This window comes from Sapajus apella, unplaced genomic scaffold (genome assembly GCF_009761245.1).
Source record: "Sapajus apella isolate SASKATOON/1434 unplaced genomic scaffold, GSC_monkey_1.0 scaffold52, whole genome shotgun sequence".
NCBI lineage: Eukaryota > Metazoa > Chordata > Mammalia > Primates > Cebidae > Sapajus > Sapajus apella.
In genome coordinates this window covers 13,220,963-13,238,505 of record NW_022436992.1, presented here as the reverse complement: position 1 = coordinate 13,238,505, position 17,543 = coordinate 13,220,963, and the positions used below count along the sequence as shown (strand labels likewise).

General features: G+C 36.3%; 1 gene segment (V, D, J or C); it reads left to right on the top strand.

Moving 5' to 3' along the window:
• LOC116526975 overlaps positions 1-17,543 on the top strand; it is a 315,897-nt gene that overhangs the window by 209,432 nt on the left and 88,922 nt on the right.

Below are 17,543 nucleotides of genomic sequence, written 5' to 3'. Positions count from 1 at the left end.
TTCTGTAGGTGATCTGTTTACTCTGTTGATACGTTATTTTGCTGTGTGGAATCTCCTCAGTTTAATTATATCCCATTTGTCAATTTTTGCTTTGATTGCAATTGCTTTGGCATCTTCGTTGTGAAATCTTTGCCCATCCCTATGTCCTGAATGGTATTGCCTAGGGTGTCTTCCAGGGTTTTTATAGTTTTGGGTTTTACATTTAAATATTTGATCCATCTTGGGTTGATTTCTGTATCTGATTTAAGGAAAGGGGTCCAGGTTCAAGCTTCTGCATACGTCTAGTCAGTTATCCCTGCACCACTTATTGAATAGGAAGTCCTTTTCTCATTGTTTGCTTTTGTCAACTTTATTAAAGATCAGATGGTTATAGGTGTGCGCCCATATTTCTGGGCTCTCTATTCCATTGGTCTGTGTCTGTTCTTGTACCAGTACTATGTTGTTTTGATAACTGTAGCCCTGTAGCATAATTTGAAGTTAGGTAGTGTGATGCCTCCTTTGTTCATTTTGCTTAGGATCACCTGGTTATTCAGGCTTTTTTGTTGTTGTTTCATATGAACTTTAAAATAGTTTGTTTTTTTTTAACATGGTTTAACATGGATTGAACAGCTACTCTAAGAAGGTACTAGGCTAGGCTACTTACAAACAGGATTCCACTTAATCCTCACAACCTGGTGTGAAGTAAAGTATTATTATTCTTCATTTGTGGATAAGATACCAAAGCTCAAATTGATATTACAGCTTAAGATAACACAACTGGTGATAAATAGCAGAACTTCCTTCTGTTCAAACTTTATCTAATTCCAAAATTTAAGTCTTTATTGGCTGATTTCCATCCTATTGTCCCTGTATTCATCATGATTTTACAAGGTTTCTTTTTTTTGTTTTTGTTTGATAGAGAAACACCTTCTTTTTTTTTTTTCTTAAAAAAAAAAGAAAGAAAGAAAGAAAGAAAAAGAATGAAGGAGAGGAAGAAAGAGAAAGAGGAAGAGGGAGAGAGAACAGGGGTGTTGCTTTATTGCCCGGGCTAGAATGCAATCTAAAAATGGGTATGCCTATAATTGTGCTTAATAATAGAGACATAAAAAAAAAATGAGGGAAGAAAATGACAAACAAGCAGCCAACCAATATTTCATTGAAACCTGTAAATAGATGTGATGTGGTACTGATAAGAGTGTATATTTTGTGTATTTAAAGTGGAGAGTTCTATAAATGTTAATTAAGTTTACTTGTTCCAGATCTGAGTTCAAATCCTGGATATCATTGTTAATTTTCTGTCTCATTGATCTGTCTAATATTGATGTTGAAGTCTCCCACTATTATTGTGTGGGAGTCTAAGTCTCTTTATAAGTCTTATATATCTGGGTATTCCTGTATTGGGTGTGTATATATTTAGGATCTTTAGCTCTTCTTGTTGCATTGATCCTTTTATCATTATGTAATATCCTTTGCTTCTTTTGATCTTTGTTGCTTTAAAGCAACTCCTGCTTTTTATTTATTTATTTATTTATTTTTGCTCTCCATTTGGTTGGTAAATCTTTCTCCATCCCTTTGTTTTGAGTCTTTGTGTATCCTTGCATGTGAGATGGGTCCGGATGCAGCATATCTATCTGTGTCTTTGGATTAGGGGATTTAGTCAATTTAAATTTAGAATTAATAATAATATATGTGAGTTTAATACCACCATTTAATGTTAGCTGGCTGTTTTGCCTATTAGTTGATGTAAATTCTTGATTATGTTGATGGTCTTTACTTTTTGGTATTTTTTAGAAAAGCTGATACTGGTTGCTCCTTTCTATATGTAGGGGTTCTTTCAGAAGCTCTTGTAAAGCAGGCCTGGTGGTGATGAAATCTCTGAGTGCTTGCTTGTTCACAAAAGATTTTATTTTTCCTTCGCTTATGAAGCTTAGTTTGGCTGGATGTAAAATTCTGGGTTGAAAGTTCTTTTCTTTAAGGATGTTGAATATTGACCCCCACTCTCTTCTAGCTTGCAGGGTTTCTGCTGAGAGATTTGCTGTGAGTCTGATAGTCTTCCCTTTATGGGTAACCTGACCTTTCTCTCTGGCTGCCCTCAATCTTTTCTTTATTTCAACCCTGGTGAATCTGGTGATTATGTGCCTTGAGGTTGGTCTTCTTGAGGAAAATCTTTGTGGTGTTCTCTGTATTACCTGGAGTTGAATATTTTGTCCTGTCTTGCTAGGTTGGGAAAGTTTTCCTGAATAATATCCTGAAGCATATTTTCCAGCTTGGATTGATTCTGTTCATCACATTCAGGTACACCTATCAAGCGTAGATTAGGTCTTTTCACATAGTCCCATATTTCTTGGAGACTTTGCTCCTTCCTTTTTATCCTTTTTTCTCTAATCTTGTCTTCTCATTTTATTTCCTTAAGTTGGTCTTCGACTTCTTATATCTTTTCTTCTGCTTGATCAGTTTGGCTGTTAAAACTTGTGCATAGTTCGCAAAGTTCTTGTGTTGTGTTTTTCAGCTCCATTAATTCACTTATATTCCTCTCTAAATTGTGTATTCTTGTTAACATTTCATCAAACCTTTTTTCAGTTCTTAGTTTCTTTGCATTGGGTTAGAACAAGTTCTTTTAATTCACAGAAGTTCCTTATCATCCACCTTTTGAAGCCTGCTTCTGTTAATGGAACACACTCATTCTCCATCAGGCCATGTTCCGTTGCTGATGAGGAAATGTGATCCCCTGTAGAGGGAGAGGTGTTCTGATTTGGGGTAGTCTCAGCCTTTTTAGACTGTTTTCTTTCCTTCTTTATAGATTTATCCATCTGTGGTCTTTATAATTGCTGTATTTATAATTGGGTTTCTGAGTGGACGTCCAACTTGTTCATTCCCAGCGCTAAAATCTGAGCAACCGACTGCACCGGCCAAAACAGTGGCATTATGATTGATGGTGCTTTTCTGACTCTGCACCAAGAACCGCTGCACCAAGGCAGCGGCAAAACCGCCTCGCCAGCCACAAGAGTCGACTGGCAACCCGTGGGGCTCCTCTGTCGGGAATCTTCTGGTGCGTAAGCAACAAAAATTCGTCTGAAAGTGTGGCATCCTCTTGTTCTCTGTGCTTTCACTGGGAGCTACGATCCCGAGCTGCTAGTGATCAGCCATCTTGGATCTCTCTCCCTAAAATAGTTTTTTCTAGTTTTATGAAGAATGTCAGTGGTAGTTTAATGGGAATAGCGTTGAATCTATAAATTGTTTTGGACAGTAAAACCATTTAATGATACTGATTCCTCCCATAGGTGAACATGGACTGTTTTTCTATTTATGTTGGTTCTGATTTCTGTGAGTAGTGGTTTGTAGTTCTACCTGCAGAGATCTTTCACTTCCCTTGTTAGCTGTATTTCTTGGTATTTTATTCGTTTTGTGGCACTTGTGAATGGGAGTTTGTTTGTGATTTGGCTCTTTGCATGACTGTTGTTGTTGTATAGGAATGCTGGTGATTTTTGCACATTGATTTTGTATCTGAGATTTTGCCATAGTTGCTTATCAGATTAAAAAGCTTTGAGGATGAAATGATGGGGTTTTCAAGATACGGGATCGTTTCATCTGCCAACAGGGATAGTTTATTTCCTCTCTTCCTGTTTGAATGCCCTTTATTTTTTTTTTCTTGCCTGATTGCCCTGGCCAGAACTTTGAATACTATGTTGAAAAGGAGTGGTGAGAAATGACATCATTGTCTTGTGTCAATTTTCAAGGGACATGCTTCCAGCTTTTGCCATTCCTAAAAAAGAAATTATAAAACCTTTAGGATGAAACTTTTCCATCTCTGTATTCAGCAAATATTTTACTTACAACATCAAAAGCTCAACTTGTGAAAGAAAATGCTAATATATTAGGTTTCATTAATGTTCAGAACATTTAAATTTCAAGGGACACCATCAAGAAAATGAAAAGACAAACCATAGACCAGATAAATTATTTACAAATTATTTATCTGATAAATGACTCATTTCCAGAATATATAAATAAGTCATAAGACAATCCAATTTAAAAATGAACAAAATATTTTAGTAGAAATGTTATGGGAGAAGATATATGAACAGATAATAAGCACATGAAAAGATGCTCAACCTTATTAGTCATTAGTAAAAATCAAATTAAGCTCACAATGGGCATCATACTATATAATGATTTTAACAATAATTTAAAAAACAGACAATAACAAAAGTTGGTGAAATGTGATGGAAAAGGAGCCTTCATACATTATTGGTGCAAATGTTAAATGCTGCAGCCACTTTTGAAAATAGTTTGGCAGTTTTTTTTAAATAAACATAAATTTATCATATGGCACAGCATTTCCACTTGTAGAGGTCTGAGAAAAGTCAAAACCAGTGTCCATGCAAAGACTTATAGGCAAATATTCATAGCAGCACTATTGATCATCATATAACCAAAAAGTGCAAAGGACCTGAATGTTCATCAACCTGTGAATAGATCAATAAAATGTGATACATCCATATAGTGGAATACTATCCATAAATAAAAAGAAACAGGCTACTGATACATGCTAAAATAGGGATGAACTAAACTTAGTTTAATGGAAAGAAACCAGATAGGGACGACTATACATGCATTATTCTATTTATATAGAATGTTCATATCAGGCAATCAGTAGAGGGAGAGTCAATTAATAAATACCTGAGGCTGAAAGTGAAAATAAAAATAACTGCTGCTTTGCACAAGGGATCCTTCAGGGGATGATTAAAGTGCTGTAAGATTAATCTGTGGTTATCTACAACTTTGTAAATTTACCATAAGTCATTGATTGGCACACTTACAATAGGTGCTTTTCATGGTTTGACATTGTACTTTAATGAAGCAATTTAAAAATTCCACTGAGGACTTTGTTTTTGTGACTGATCTACCTTGGACTTTCACCTGGGTAAAAGACACCTGAGGAGCTGCGCCTGGAACTGCACTTCCCCTACAGAGGTGGTGGATGCCAAGGAGTGTTGACTATGGGGAATCTGCACACTAATAAGGGCTTCAGGCAGCTGGACTCTCTTTGCACATCTGGGGAGGGTGTGAGTCAGTGAATAGACAATGTTATCGCCCAGAGTTCTGGAAGGGGACTAGTTCATAATCACTTCCTCAAGGCATGATCTCTCAGCTCCCTCTTGGGGTCTGAATATGCAATAACACTATGGCTTGCCATCTCACTTCCCACCAAAAGTTTTCAATGCAATTAAAATGTGTTTAGATGAAGGTTAATGTAGTCAGAAGGTCTCCTATAAATGCTAAACACAGAGGAGTCCTGAAAGTTACATGACCATGCCTGGACTCAAGAAATATCTCATTACCTGATATGATGTGGATCAATTGTTTAAAAAATATTTTTCTGAGTAGCACCATATTTCTCCGACTGATGAAAATATTAATCGTAATTTAGAAACTTCCATCTTTCTATGAATGAATACAGATATACAGAATCTTTTTTAGTTCTAGTGATTATTATGTTATTTTTAGATGTTTAAATACCATCGTTCTATTTCTGTAATATCCTTATTTCAGGCATTGGTCAGAGTTTTTATTGTGTTTACCTGTCTCCTCTCATTCCATATTCTTGACATTATATAAACATATATATACACGCACACACATTATATATATATATTCAATATAAATTAAATTGCCTTTTTCATTTTTCATTTGTCACTATAACTTCATTTGTCTCTATGAATATTACTATATGTTATCCATACATTTTCCCCATTGCCATAGCCCCTTTCTTCCTTCATTGTAACCCCACAAGATGTGAATTGATTCCATATTTGTAAAGATAGAAAAGACACACTATTACTCTTCATAATTTGGCTTCTATGTTTTCAGATATTGGCTTATGAAATAACATTTTTGGAAGTTTATTTTTAACATTTCTAAAGTGAGTATCTTCAGGTCAGGGATAAAAAAATACAACCTATTCTTTATCTTCACATTTTGGATTGTGTGGAGAAATTATACTTTATTCAAGCATTTCTATTGAGTGGCAATTACATTATGTTCAGGTTTTGCTAATATAACCAATGGATTAGTCGATATAATTTTACCTATATCTTTACACATGCTTATGTCTATTTCTATAAATTAACTTCTCAGATGTGTTTTGAGTAATAGGTATGTGTCATTTTTATTTTATTATAAAAATTCAAGTTGTTGCAATTTACTAATTTTTATTGCTGTGTAGTATTACACTGTATAAATAATGTCACACTTTAGTATCTACTGATAAAACAGAAAAAAACTTCATCAGAAAAAAATTCTCTCATTTTAAAGAAACAAGAAGACTAATAGCAAACTTCTAAACATAAATGAGGAAAAGCAGAGACCATAAAATATCCTTAAAATGATAAGAAAAAGTAGCCATATACCTAGAGTTCTCTTCAAAGCTAAGTATCCTTTAAGAATTAAGGTAAACTCAACACCACATAGGAGGTCAGTATCTCTAGGCATGGGAACTTTAGTCACAAATCCTCTAAGTTATTTTTACATCTTTGAGAATCAACAAGCAAAAATGGGAAAATTATTTCCTAAGAGAATCAATGAGGTAATTAAACATCCTTGAGGAAGCAATGCAGATGTTTTCATGCTTCCTCATGGTCTCTATATCTTTTCAATAGTCTATTCCAGAGAATAGAATCCAAATTTGCAGTGAGACTAAATTTTAAGACCCTTCCTTGAATGAACTCTGACATATATTCTCTGCCTCTAGCATTCTCACTAACTCTTTGTCAATTAATAGATAACTTTTAGGAAAACTATTCTTCAACATACTCAGATAAAAATATGACCTCTAGCTAAACACTCTAGCCACAGAACACTGTTCATATTGTAACTAAAATAATCATCACTTTGATTTGTAGTTATTTAATCAGAATCTCTATTCCAGCTCCATCAAGCTCAGGGTGCTTTCAGAATCAGTAGGGGTATAGTGCTAGGTAAATTACATTTGTTAATGAACTGATGGCTGGATTTCCTTCAGTTTCATATAAAAAGGTTTAGTTTGCCTGCCCTACCTTACTGGTGTTTTCTCTTCTCTGACTGCAACTGGTGTGACTCTTTTGTGAAAACATTCCTGAGGATATCTAGGTTCCAGATTACACACTGGGATGTTAGTAGAGTCATTTGAGGAGACCACAATGATTGGGCAAGGTCTCAGTTTAGCAACTTTTGGAGAAAGAGAAGGAACATCTGTGGAATTTGGGGTTTTCCCATGAATATTATATATGGTAATCCTTAGCAAATTCATACCACAGAGCAAATACAGCTTACACGGTGCTCCTTCCTTGCTAAGAGGTCAAATTAAGCCTGTGGGAACACAAACACATACGTAATATCCTGAACCAGAGTGTTCACACCACTTCAGAAAAAGAACTGAGAATCTTCCCTGTCCTCTATTACTTATACAAGAGGAAGGCTCATAGGGACTTAAAAGCCAAGGACGTCCTACCTGCTAATTTGCATACCTCTTCCTCAATAACCACAAAATGCTCAGAATTGCTTTTAAGGGGGGTTCATTTTAAGAAGATGTATGTTTAGCCTGTGACAGGGCTCAGCCAGCATAATGGATTTTCAGGCTCAAATTTTCATCTTCCTTCTGCTCAGTGTCACAGGTAAGAAAGAGAGAAAGCTCTAAACTCATGATTGTATTTCCCAAGGGAGCTTGAGTCTAAAACAGGATTTTCTCTTTTTTTTTCTTTTAAAATTAAGTCTTATAGTACTTTTGTATATTGCATGGTATAAACGTATTCTTGCATCTCTATTTTTGTTCACGTTTATACATTTTCATCCATTCTGTATAATCCTAGAATCCAATGGAGAAATTGTGCTGACCCAGTCTCCAACATCCATGGCTGTTTCCCAAGGAGAAAGAGTCACCATCTCCTGCACGGCCAGCTCGAGTGGAAGCACCAGCCACTTGCACTGGTACCAACAGAAGCCAGGATCCCCTCCAAGGCTTCTTATTTATAGCACATCAAGCCTGGCTTCTGGAGTCCCAGCCAGGTTCAGTGGCAGCGGTTCTGGGACCTCTTACACTCTCACAATCAGCAGAATGGAGGCTGATGATGCTGCAAGCTATTACTGTCAGCAATGGAGTGGCTTTCCACCCACAGTGTTACAGACTGGAACAAAAAGCTTCTTCCTCACGGCCCATCTGCTTCCCCATCTCAGATTGTGATGGTCATGGTCCCTGCTTCTTGCTTCACAGTGGCCTCTAGTGAAGTCAGGGTGGGATTAGTTGACTGCTGATGATGGTTGGCCAGTAGAAAAAAGTAAAGAAACAGGGTCAAGGGGATACATAGATCCTGAAAGGGCTCCAGTTTGGGGGCAGCCTGTGTAACAAAGGCAAAAATATAGGTGTGTTGCAATTCTTTTCTCACTAGAGCATTAATCTTTAGGTAGGTTGTTTCTTAAGATGTGACTGCATAAGCAGGACCAAGAGGATAAAACTAGCAGTAGAACTTCTCTCCAATCAAGAAAATTTGATTATAGGTAGCAACCACAAACTCCTGGACCCTTTGGGTCATTTGATTGAAATAATGTTATTTTATGTTAAGGATTGCTAATATAAAACCCAATCGTATTCTATGGTGAATGGTAATATTTAAATTATTTTTGGAATAAATGATAAAATTCTAATCTTTGTAAAGTTTAGCAGGGTTACCCAAAAAGGGGACTTTGATGTTAGGAAATGTCCAGACTGACAAATTTCTTACAGTATTGTGCCCATTTTATTGTTCCCATTTCCTTCCTGGAGATGATAAATCCTATTGATAGAAGATAGGGCAGCATTCCTTGACTATTGACCCTTTGATCTGGTGTAATTAACACCTGACAGTCCGTAATATCTCTCTAGTCATGCAGGTAGAACACAAGTGTCCTCCCTGAACACTGTCCATTCTCCCTGGGAATGAGGTGCTTGGGTCTAAGAGAAATCTGTCAGAAAGCATGTTATTTAGACAGCTTTAAAAATCATCATAGGTGGAAAAATTATATGTAATAGACAAAGAGCGTAGGAGCAAGGACAGTAGAAAGACAGTAACAGACTTTTTTTAAAGATAATTATAAAGCAACAATTATAAATGGCATAGGACCATTATTGAGCTAGTAATGTGTAACAACCAGTCCTCCAAAAACCTAAAAGTCCTGATGTGCAGCATTTACCAATTTCCATAAATGCAGTTACATTTTGACGTACTACTTTCAACAACTGATATAACAAGACAGTATATAATGGTGTATCAAAAATGTAACAGAGTATACCAACCAACCTGAACTAACTGCTAATGAACACTATCCCCCAAAATGAAAGAATATATATCTTTTTCAAGTGAACATAGAACATTCGCCAAAATAAGTCATAACCTGGGTTGGGCCATAACACAAGATAAGTAACAATGTACCAAGACAGAATCATGAAAATGTTTTTAAAAATCTGAACACACCAATAATTAGTAAGAAGAGTCAATCAGTACTCATAAACATCCCAATGAAGAAGAGAACAGGACCCAGTGGCTTTACGATTGAATTCTACCAAACATTTAAAGAAGAATTAATGCCAATTACTCTCAAACTTTCCAGATAATTGAAGAAGAGGAAACACTTCCAAACTTATTTTATGACATCAGCATCCCTTATTCCAAATCTAGATAAGAACACTACACAAAAAGAAAATTACAGACCGATATCACTGTTAAACATAGACGCAAAAACTCTTAACAAAATACTAGAAAACTGAATTCATCAGCATATTAAAAGGATTATTCGCCACAATTAAAAGGAATGTATCCCTTTGATGCAAGGATAGTTCAACATACGCAGGTAAATAAAATCTGACATACTCCAATGACAGAGTGAAAGATGAAAAAAATCGTATGAACATCTCAATAGATACAAAAGCTCATTTGACTAAATTTAACATTCTTAATTGCTAAAAACTGTTCAACAAACTAGGTGTAGAAGGAATGTACCTCCACATATAAAGGTCATATATGACAATCCCACAATTAACATCATACCCAATGGTGAAAAGCTAAAAGCTTTTCTTCTAAGAACAAGAACAGTACAAGAGCGCTCACTCTAACCACTTTTATTAAACATAATACTGGAAAGGCCTAAGTCAGAGCAATTAGGCAAGAAAATGAAATTAAAGGCATTCAAATCAAAAAGAAAAAAGTTAAATTATCTCTGCTTACAGACCGCATGATCTTATATACAGAAAACCCTAAAGAGTTCTTTAATAACTCAAGATGGATTAAATAAATACCTGTATTAGTCCACTTTCACACTGCTGATAAAGACACACCTGAGACTGGGCAATTTACAGAAGAAAGAGGTTTAATTGGACTTACAGTTCCACATGGCTGGGGAAACCCCATGATCATGGCAGAAGACAAGGAGAAGCAAGTCACATCTTTTTTTTTTTTTTTTGAGATGGAGTCTCGCTCTTGTTACCCAGGCTGGAGTGCAATGGCTCGATCTCGGCTCACCGCAACCTCCGTCACCTGGGTTCAGGCAATTCTCCTGCCTCAGCCTCCTGAGTAGCTGGGATTACAGGCACGCGCCACCATGCCCAGCTAATTTTTTGTAGTTTTAGTAGAGACGGGGTTTCACCATGTTGACCAGGATGGTCTCGATCTCTTGACCTCGTGATCCACCTGCCTCGGCCTCCCAAAGTGCTGGGATTACAGGCTTGAGCCACCGCACCCGGCCCGCAAGTCACATCTTAAATGGATGGCACGAGGCAAAGAGAGAGTTTGTGCAAACTCCAATTTTATTAAAAACATCAGATCTCATGAGACTCATTCACTATCACAAGAACAGCTCAGGAAAGACCTACCCCCATAATTCAATCACTTCCCACTGGATTCCTACCATGACATGTGGGTATTGTGGGAGTTACAATTCAAGATGAGATTTAGGCGGGAACACATACAACCAAACCATATCAAGACTTAAATTCAGAACCCAAAACTATAAAATCTTAGAAAAAAATCTAGACATACCATTCAGGACGTAAGCACAGGCAAAGATTTTATGATAAAAACATCAAAACCATTTGAAACAAAAGCAAAAATTGACAAATGGTATCTAAGTAAACTAAAGAGCTTCTGCACAGCAAAAGAAACTACCATCAGAGTGAGCAGACAACCTAAAGGATGGGAGAAGCTTTTTGCACTCTATCCATCTGAGGAAGGTCTAATATCCAGAATCTATCTAAAATTTAAACAAATTTACAAGAAGAAAATAAGCAACTGCATTAAAAAGTGGACAAATGACATGAACAGACACTTCTCAAAATATATTTGGCCAAAAAATATATGAAAAAAAGCTTAACATCACTGATCATGAGATAAATGCAAATCAAAACTACAACGAGATACCATCTTATGCCAGTCAGAATGGCACTTACTAAAAAGTAAAGAAACAACAGATGCTGGTGAGGCTCTGAAGAAATAGAAACACTTTCACACTGTTGGTGAGAATATAAATTAGTTCAACCATTGTGGAAGACAGTGTGGCAATTCCTCAAAGACCTAAAACTAGAAATACCATTTCACCCAGCAATTCAATTACTGGGTATATACCCAAAGGAATATAGATCATTCTATTACAAAGATACATGTTCATGTATGTTCATTATAGCACTAATCATAATAGCAAAGACATGGAATCAACCCAAATGCCCATCAACGATAGATTGGATAAAGAAAATGTGGTACATATATACCATGGAACACTGTGCAGCCATAAAAAGGAAAGAGATTGTGTCCTTTGTAGGGACATGGATAGAGCTGGAAGCCATTATCTTCAGCAAGCTAACACAGGAACAGGAAACCAAACATCTCATGTCCTCACTTACAAGTGGGAGCTGAACAATGAGAACACACGGACACAGGGAGGAGAGCAACACACACTGGGGGTTAAGGGAAGAGCATCATGATAAATAGATAATGTACATAGGGCTTAATACCTAAGTGATAGGTTGCTAGGTGCAGCAAACCACCATGGCACATGTTTCCCTATGTAATAAATCTGCACATCCTGCACATGTATCATGGAACTTAAAATAAAATAAAATATTTTTAAAGTTCATCAAAAATATTAGAACTAATAAATTAAATATAGTTTCAGGAAAGAAAATTAAAAGTTGCATTTTTACAATGACAATAAATGATCTGAAAAATAAATTAAGGAAATGATCCCATTTACAGATTTAAGAGAGTAAAAAGGTAAGCCAGAGAGAGAGAAAAATGCAAAAAAAATACTGGTTCTCTCGATCTATACCTATAATTTTATAGATATGGATATAGATATTAGTTCAGGTGCTATATCAAACTACCATAGACTGGAGGATGGAAGGGATTAGACGGCAGAAATTTATTTCAGCTGAGAAGTTCAAGTTAAGGTGCTAGACAATCTGGTGTATGGTGAAGCCCCACTTCCTGGTTTGTAGATGACCTTCTTGCATCCTCCTATGGCTAAGAGCAGAGAGCTAGCTAGTCCTCTGGTCTCTTGGCTTCTTCTTATAAGAACATTAATTCCATTCATGAGGGCTTTACCCTAATGGCCTATTTACCTCCCAAAGCCCAATCTTGATCAACATATTGGGATTAAGATTTCAACATATGAATTTTGGTAGAGCACAAACATTCAGCCTGTCTAGATCAATGGATAGATAGATGGATGGATGATAGGTAGATATATGCTGATACATAGCAAACATATGTTATGTATATTTTTCATACATATCAATTCAACTAAATCAGAAAATCCGTTAGTAAAATGGGCAGAATTGAACAGAAATTTTAACCCAGAGAATGATCGAATGCTCTGTAAGCATATATAATCCATACATAATCACACAAACACAGATTATAATCATGGTGTGATACTATCACACATGTAGACGAAAGGCTTAAATGAAAAAGTTTTATATCACCAAGTATTGATGGAGATGTAGAACAATAGACACCCTCATATGTTACTGGTGGAAAGGTGTATTTGTATACCCTGTTTGAAAATCAATAGGATTATCCACTACAGTTTGATATACCAGCAACGATGTATTTTACTCTGTATCCAGCAGTGTGTTCAAAGATTGCTGACATGTTATATATCCTTTCTACAGTTTGAGACATAAGACGTACATAACTTTCATCATTTCTTCTATACACACACACAAATGTAAGTGTATATGTATATTTATAGAGGTAGATTAGACAATTGATAAATGGATGGATAGATCAATTGATAGATGGAAAGATGATGTTTTTATAATGCTGCTGTGGTAACAGTGCGAGAGACTCAGGGAATGTCGAACATTGTACACAGTTACCCACATAAATAAACTTGTCTCTGCTAGCTGCTTCAATAGGTACATCCTACCATAAAACACTGGAGGTTGTGTATATGATGCAAGGTAGTGACTGAGTAAGAAAGTAGCTTACAAGAAAGGGATAGAGCATCTACATAAAAAGAAATAACCGAGAATTTATATATTCCCAAAGGATAGAAATTCACTTTTATGTCACCTATGAGCCCAACACAGATGGCAACAGAGAGAAAGGGACTATAATGTTATATTTCCTGGACAGGATTTTCACTAAAACCTGGAGTTTCAATCTTAGAAAATTCTTGATAAGAATTGGAAAAACTCAATAGTTTTATTTTTAGCTAAAAACTTAATGGTCTTGTCCACATTCTGACCACTTTTCATATTTATCATATTTGAGACTAAACATACTGTTTATTATTTTTATTGATGCCTGCTCCAGAATTAAGGGGAGAGATTACATCAGTCAGGGAAGAAGCTTAAGTGAGGGCTAAAAACTGACAAACATAAATGTTTCTATTCAGTCTTCTAGGGTAGTCACTAATATTGACATCACCTTAATGTTCTGTTGACCATATTTATCAAACTATGTCCTTAGAAGTGAAAAAGAGTTTATAGCAGAAAAGAGCTATAAGAGAGAAAATGAGAGTCCAGAATCAGATTCTTTGATGTCTGCTCTTACAAGAAGCAGAAGAAAAATATGAAATTGAGATTTCCAAAGAACTTAATGAGTGAAATCATGTTTTTGATTATCATTCATCTACCCTGCCCTCCAGGGTTCCAGCCCAGTTCAATGACCGTAAGTCTAAGATAGAAATTGCTCTTAACTACGAGCTCATCATTATGCATATTATTACTGGGTGCAATGGTCTTTGTTGGTCTTTACCATGCAATAACCACAAACAAATTTCTCATTTCTGTGATTCAATTATTTCCTTCCTTGGTAATATTTTTCACCCATTCCTTATTTGATGGTTATGAAATACTAACCTAAGAAGTCAGTTAAGTTTGCAGAGTTAGGGATAATTGCAGATAAATCTTAATATTTCATTAGGAAACAAGTTTTGTAATCATATATGAGGTTTCTTTAGGTAGTATCGTATTTGTAGTAGAACAGCATGAAGACTAGCATAATCCAGGAATAATGAGGTCAAAACATGAAGACTACTTTGGTGGTGTTGTTTTCCCACAAGTTTCAGAAAAGTGACTCTAAATAGCAAATGCTCAATTAAACAGCATTACCTGAACATTAGAGAGTGGAGATAAAAAGATATGTGTTTCCTCAAGTATAGTGATTTGCCAAATTTAGTTTCCTCAACCTCTACACAGTTTTCAGGTTTTGGAAAAATATGTGAGATTTGAGCAGTGACAAGAAGGGGATAAGCCAAAACTTGTCCAGATATAACACATGCCAAGGACATACAGGGTATCTCTTTAAATTTGGGATTATAGAATTGAATTGTGTTAAAAGAACAATTACCTTAAAAAAGAAGTGAGACATCCTACTGATCAATATGATAAGAAAAGAACAAGGGAAAGTAAAAGAAAGATAAATACTTGGAATCTGAGAAGAAGCTGACTATTAATGGTCTGCACCCAGGGTACACAATGCTCTTGTACCTATCACTTGCTTTTCCCCATCACTGGAGGGAGGACTGAAGAGGATTGGTGAGCACTCAGTGGGTTAGGGAAGAGTCACAATGACTGTGTGGATGAGGCGAGAATCCTTATAGGGAGAGACAATGTCTTTTAATGCTGCTATTTGGAATCTAAGCAAGACCCATCTTGGTCTTTGGTTTTGTTTTTCTTGGAGACAGAAATGATGAGTGTGGCAAGAGATGGGGATTTGGCCATGAGAATTTACCTCTGCTTGCAAGTGAAATTACTGGCACAGCTGGACAGTGTGAGAAAGGCTTTTCTGGTTTCTGCCATATCAAGTGTGTCAGGTACAGAATGGGGGCAGCAGAAACTACAGAAACAAAAAGAAAAAGGAAGCGAGTTGCATGGGCATGGAGAAGGCTTATAAACACCACAAGGCCACCCAGTTCCACATTCTGAACATTTTCAGTAGCAGCTGAGGCAATCCCACTGAGAGCATTTGGAGGTTTTTGTAACAGGGTGCATCACTGTGAGAGGGAAATTATCATCTTGTTGACAGAAGTAATACGCAGCATCCTCAGGTTCTATGTTATTAATTGTAAGGGTAAAATCTGTCCCATACCCACTGCCACTGAATCGAGGTGGGATTCCAGAAACCAGAGTAGTAGCTTCTTGTATAATTATCAATGTCTTGGCTGGCTTTGCAGGAGATGGTGACTTTGTCTCCTGGAGTCACTGACACCAATGCCGGAGACTGTGTGAGTGTTGTTTCTGCCCTCGTATCTGATTATGGAGCAAAGTAAAAAACATAAATCAAATCCATCACATTTGGAGAGAATGAAGAAAATAAATTCCTTATGAAAACATAACATTTTTGTGGAGATGCAGAGGACTTAATGGCACAGAGGAGAGGAAGTGTTTCTCTTACTAGAGATCCAAAGGAGTAGGAAGCAGAGGAGATGAACCTGGGATCCCATAACCTTGGCCCTGACCTGCAGGTGGTAGTCAGTTTCCTAATCAGTTTGACAGCATACATTTGATGGCCTCAAGCATGTTAGGGAGTTACATAAGGGAGAAATATGCAAATTATATGGTACACGATGGTGACATAGGGATGTTCAAAAGGCAGAGTATGTGAAACCTAACCCATGAGCTGTGCGTAGTTTTATCTTCACAGCTGTGCACACTCAGAAGGTTAAAATTGACAAAACCCCCTGGATGTGCATTTATCATCTTTCTTTTTCTTTGCTTTTCTGCAACAAGACTAATTATTCTACAGGCTTCAGTGTTACCTCTTCTGTGGTTCTGATCCTCAATAACCTACCATTGGTAGATGCCATGACGAAATTCCTGACATTGCCAACAATTGCCCTTCTTTGAGCCCGACATCAAGCATCCTACTCTGTTACCCATGATAAAACCCAGAGTTAGAGAGGCTGCACCTTTACAATGCACACTTGGTTCCCTTATTACTGAGCCAAATTTTTCTTTGGCATTAATGCACTTGTTAGCTCTACTAAAATATAATTTTATAACATCCTGAGAGTTGTTTTCATGTTGTAAAATTTTTATTTTATTTTGACTACAGTGTATTAGTGGTTTTTCAGTGGAAACTGGTAGATGTAAAATGATTTTCTTTCTATACCATAAATGCACATTTTTAAAAACTACAAGAAGACTTTGAAAATCGAATTCTGAAAATTACAGGTATACCTTAGTGTAAAAGAGATAAAGAGTGAGAACTTAGATTAGTATAGTCAGTTTGGGTGGAAAGTAATATTACCCTCTTGGATATTTTTAATAATAAAATTCTGTTTTTCCCATTTTATTCTTCTAGAAGGCAAAGGGAATCATGGAGGGGAAGGATTCTTGCTAATGAAACAAAGAGCATTCTAGAAAGTTTCCAAACTTCAGCATTGCTGGTATTTGTTATGTGTTACTGGAAAACAGAGCCAACTATGTAATTTGTGATTCCCAGTGCAAACTAAAAATGCAGGGCTTCTTCTTAAAACAGGAAGAGCATTTCCTTTAAAATATTTTATTACTTTGAAAATATAATAGTAACATGAATAGTAAGATAAGCTTTTATATAATTCAAAATGTCTGTTCATGAATTCTGTCATATCACTGGATCCTCCGTTACAAGGAAAAAATAATTTTCAAATTGTTTTCCCCACTAATAATTGATTAATCTGAATCTTCATGTGAGAATAATGTTCTTTTCTATCTAATGTAACAATGTTTAAGCTTAGTTTTTACTTCCAATACTGTGGAAATTTGCTATGCACTACTGCAGCAATTTTCAAATGTGGAGATTCTAAACTCTTGGGAGAATTATAGTAACTCATTAATATGTTCATTACAATGTTTGAGTATGCTTTTATTTTGTAATGATTTACCAACAGTGTTTACTGCCTACACATCAGCAGTTCCTGTTTTGATACTCAGACTGGAGAGTTAAAATTAATTGTACTTCGGCCGGGCGCGGTGGCTCAAGCCTGTAATCCCAGCACTTTGGGAGGCCGAGGCGGGTGGATCAGGAGGTCAACAGATCAAGACCATCCTGGTCAACATGGTGAAACCCCGTCTC